We start from the raw sequence: 5,038 nt of genomic DNA, 5'->3' as shown, positions 1-5,038 counted from the left end.
ATCTCTCCGTGCCGCCGGTTCTTCCATGTCGCCAGGTCCGGGATGAGGCGGTGCGTCCATCTGGTGTAGCGGCTCTCAGGCTCCAGCTGGTCCCACTGCCGCTGCCACTCGGCGATCGTGCTGTTCCGCTCCTCGGTGCGCAGTTCGCGTAAGCTCGCTCCCGTCGCCTGATGCCGCTGGTGGCAGCGAGCGTCCTCCTTCACCTGCAGCACGATCGGGATGACGCTGGCGAGCACCGTTGCCACCTCGTACCGCACTGTGACGAAGGTGCGGGCAACTGGCCGTGCGTAGATTCCTTGTACGCGGTTCAGCTGCCTTCGGCACGCCTGCAGCTGGACGGCCTCGTGCCATATCGGCGCCGCGTAGCGAAGGACAGAGTCCACCACCGATGCCAGGAGGCGCCGCTTCGCGCACTTGGGCCCGCCGTGGTTGCGGAGCAGCCTGGAGATGGCCTGAGCCACACGGAGCGCTTTCGACGTAGCATGCTCGACGTGTGGCTTCCACGACAAGTGGTCCTCGAGGATGACCCCGAGGTACTTTATCGTGCGGGTCGGCATCCTCTCCACCCCGTTGACGCGCACCGGGACACGGGTGTTGTCTCTCCGCATTGTCGAGACGATGACCAGCTCGGTCTTGGCCGGAGCAAGCTCCAGGTGGTGTAGCGCCATCCACGAGCTGATCATTGTGATTGCCGTCTCTGCAAGCTGTGCCGCCGCCTGTGGTGTTGTTCCGCTCGCCAGTACGACAATGTCGTCCGCAAACCCGATCACTTCGGCGCCCTCAGGCAGCTCCAGCCGAAGCACGCCGTCGTACATCGCGTTCCACAGGGTCGGGCCCAGGATTGAGCCCTGTGGAACGCCCGCCGTGACCGTACGACGCACTGGCCCCTCGCTGGTCTCGTACACCAGCCTCCTCTCAGAAAAGTAGCTGCGCAATATTTTCTGGAGGGCTGCAGGGACCATCAGCTTCTGCAGGGCAACCGCGATCGCCTTCCAGCTGGCAGAGTTAAAGGCGTTCCTGACGTCCAGTGCTGCCACCACCAGACATCGAGGATCCCGCTGGTTGGTGCGGTGAAACGTCCTCGCGTGTTGTCCTCGCTCTATCACCCGCTCGATGGCCTGAAGCGTGGAGCGACCGCGCCGGAACCCGTACTGCCTTGCTGACAGGCGAGGAGCATCGCTGTCCTCCAAGTGGTCGTTCAGCCGATCTAAGATCAGCCGTTCGAACCCCTTGGCGACTGCTCCCAGCATTAGCAGCGGGCGGTGCGACGACGGATCGCCCGGCGGCTTACCTGGCTTCGTGACCAACACAAGGCGTGCCTCCTTCCATGCCGCAGGAAACTCCCCTCGCTCGAGCAGCTGATTGTACACCTTGGCGAAGACCTCCGGGTGCTTCCGCATTGCCGCCTTCACTGCGGCATTCGGGATACCGTCCAGCCCTGGCGCCTTGGAGGTGGCCATCCGCTCAGCCAGCGAAAGAATTTCCGAGCTCGTGACCGGCCTCAGAGCTTCATGTGAGGCGGTGCACGCGTCGATTTCAGGCCACTCGAACGCTGGGTGCTCCGGGAACAGGGCGTCGACGATCGGGCCGAGAACGGCTCGGTCCGTTTCCGGTGGCGCCCGGCTTCGCAGCTTCGCTCGCACGATCTTATAGCCAAGACCGAACACTTCCGCCTCGACGCCGTCTATCAGCTCCTGGAGGCAGCTCTCCTTGCTGGACTGGATGCCGGCCTTCAGCAAGCGTCGGCAGTCTTGCAGCTTTCCCGACGTCACGTCCCGCTCCGACGGTTGGGCCCGGTGATGTGCTATCTCCGCTGCCTCACACTCCTCTCTCAGGCGTTCGATTTCTGGAGACCACCAGTACACCTGGGGCTTGCGGTGGTAGGTAGCCCCGTGTACCCTCTCCATAATCTCGTCGCACGCTCGAGTGAGTCCGCCGACCAGCCCCTCCGGAGTGTCGACATGTCCGAAGTGGCCGTGCGTGAGTGCGACGTCGAAGCACTGCCGGTCGAACTGCTTCGTCTTCCAGCGCGTCCCGGCGTGCCTGGCTGTCCCGTCGTTGGCTGTTGCTCGGCTTCGGTGCTGCTGGCCACGTCGCTGGGGGCGCTGTCCAGGAACGTCCACCCCGAACTCGATGTATGCATGATCACTGCCTGAGAAGCGGTTAAGCACGCGCCATGAGTCCGGCCGTGCGATGAGCTGACTGGCAAAGGAGACGTCAACGACGCTTTCCCGTGCAACCCCGTTGCCCCTGAACGTGGGCGCGTTGCCACGGTTCAGCGTCTGCAGTGCCAGCTGCTCCACCACGCTCAGGAGCTCCTGCCCCTTCCGGGTGGTGCGCGCACTCCCCCACTCCTCGTTCCAGGCGTTGAAGTCCCCGGCCAGGACTGATGTTGCGTGTCCGACCAGCGACACCTCCACCGCACCGAGGAAGCTTTCGAAGTCTTCGATGCCGCTGCTGGGTGGCACGTAGCAGCTGGCGAACGTTACTCCCGCTATGGTGGCCACCACGAGTCCCGGGACGACGCTCCCCCAAAGCCGTTGAATAGGGTACGCCCCTGTTGCTATTATCGCCACGCTCTGTTCCGCATCGATGGCCCACCGCGGATCATCCCGAGGTGGTCGATATAGTTCGCAGGCGAGCACCACCTGAGCCCCTAACTCGCGAGCCGTCTGCAGCATGAGGTCTTGGGCTGCCCGGCTTCGCCCGAGGTTCACTTGCAGCACTTTTAGCGCCGGCACGTCGGATGCCCGACCGGGTGCGGGCCGCTGCACACGACGCAGCGCACCTCCGCCGTGCAGCTCTTCGCCTGGTGATCCGGCTTCCCGCAGCGAATGCAGCTTGTCGAGCGGTCCACTTCGCTCCTGCACGCAGCTCGGACGTGCCCCATCTCGAGGCACTTGTAGCACCGTTGCTGACGCGCCTGCAGAGGAGCCACCTTCCGGATCAGACACGATGTGTATTTGATCTTGACGCTCTTGTCGACCAGACCCTCCGCAGCCCTGGCTGTTACGCGGACTATCGCCACTTTCGTGCCGTCCCAGGCAGGTCGCAGGCGAACCGATGTCTCCTCCACCTCGCATTGGCACAGGTTGGTCAGCGCCATCGCCACATCGGTCTCCTTCGCTAAAGGGTCGACAGCGTCCAACCGGATTTCGACCATAGGCGTGACCAGCCGAGCTGAGGCCGGCCGTTCTGCCTTTGCGCAGACCTGCTTGATGCACTGCAGAACTTCTGCAGCGTCCGCGCTCTCCTTCAGCTCCATGACAAGCCTGGAGCGTGTGGTGCGTCGCCCGACGCCTAGGGCCTCAGCATGTTTCTCCATTTCTGGAGCCGTTCGGACAGCCTGGTACACCTCCGTCCAGGTTTGTCCCTCAGCTGGGGCGATTTCAATAGCGTCCGGCTTGGTTTTTCGCTGCCGCTGACGCCGACCTCCTCGTTGTGCTCCAGGCTGGCTACCCCGGGCCTGTTGTCCCTGATGTTGCTGGGGCTGCTGCTTAGACGGTCCTGCGATCGGCTGTCGCTGAACCGCTGCCCGTTGCGGTAGTTGCGGCCACTGCTGCTGCTGTTGCTGCGGCTTGTTCCCCGGTTGCCGGGCCGGCTTACGACGCACCACTTCAGCCCAGGAGCCGCCTTCCGGGTCTGAAAGCGGAGCTGCCGTTGCCGACACCGCTCCCTGCTGTCGCTGTTGCTGCTGCTGCTCACGACGTTGCTGCTGCTGCTGCTGCTGCTGCTGTTGCTGCTGCTGCTGCTGCCACTGCTGCTTCTGGCTGCCTCCATAGCCCAGCGTCTGTGCAAGGAGCTCTTGGAAGCTGGCTCGCTCCTCCCTCAGCTCGTTGCGCAGGCGCTCAATGTCTTCACGAGCCAGCGTCTCGCGCATCCGGGCTTCCTCTCGGGCCAGCTGCAAATCTTGCCGGGCCTGCACAGCATTTGTTTCCAACTGCTGCCGGAGCATCTGGATCTCCTGTTGCAGACCCACGATCGTCGCTCGCAGCTGCTCGTTGGTGAGCGACGTCTCATTGAGGAGCTGTCTCAGCTCCGACATTTCCGGGGACTGCTGCTTCGCTCCCGGAACAGATGTTCGTGTAAGAGCCACTCGCGGCTCCAGAATAGTGGAGAGCTTCGCCGGCCTCTCCTCCGTTGACTCCGTCCTGGAACGGAGGGTTCGCCCCGTCGACGACATCTCCACCTCTCACTGTTACGGGTGAGGGTGGAGGGGGGGGGGGGAGTCGGGGGAGGTGTTCTCCCCGACTCGCGGCGACGTAGCGCGTTGATTGACTCCCCACACGTTAAAATCGCTCTTCGCACCGGCCTTTTCCCTCCTGTAGGGGAGGGGGTAAATGGGAGGGGGAAGGGGGGGTGGCGGTCCGCTGCCTCTCGCCGAGACCTTTCCAACGATGCCTCGGGCGTGTCCCTAGCCCAAAGGATGGCCGAGTAATCACACTTTTAAGGATTTTACACTAAGTCTGATAAGTGCATAAATAGTTATCAAACTACTTATCAAACTTTTCACTCCTTCGTAGCTCCGCGAGTTTTAGTCCGAATCGCACGCGCGAGGGCTCGATCGACGGGGATTTTTGCCCCCCGTCGAGACACGTTTAAACGAAATAACGCCTTGGTACAAACTTTCGTACTTACTTAAGAAAAACCGGTCCCGACACACCGGAAACACGAAAATGTCTAAGTTTGGGGGCCTATATCTCAGCGAGTTTTGCACGTATGGAAACAGTAGACCCCTCAAACGAAGCGCACTGTTCTCACTAAGCGTTTCGCACTATTTTCGTACCGTTGAATTCGCCTAAGGGGGGGCAAAATCTACCGGAACCGAAAAACTACGGTTTTTCGGGCACCACTTCCGGTAGACCGCACACAGACGCGCTCACAAGGTCTCAATGGATGCGTCTTGTCAAGACCTTTCCACCGATACCCCAAACGTCCCGATCCGACCACCCTACACCTTATTAAAAAAAGAAAGGTGGTCCACGAAAAACTCCCCCCCCTTAAGGGGTGGGGGGGTGAAATTTGGGTGGGGGGTCGG

This window comes from Anopheles marshallii (assembly GCF_943734725.1).
Source record: "Anopheles marshallii chromosome X unlocalized genomic scaffold, idAnoMarsDA_429_01 X_unloc_82, whole genome shotgun sequence".
Taxonomy (NCBI): domain Eukaryota; kingdom Metazoa; phylum Arthropoda; class Insecta; order Diptera; family Culicidae; genus Anopheles; species Anopheles marshallii.
Note: the sequence above shows the minus strand (reverse complement) of the source record.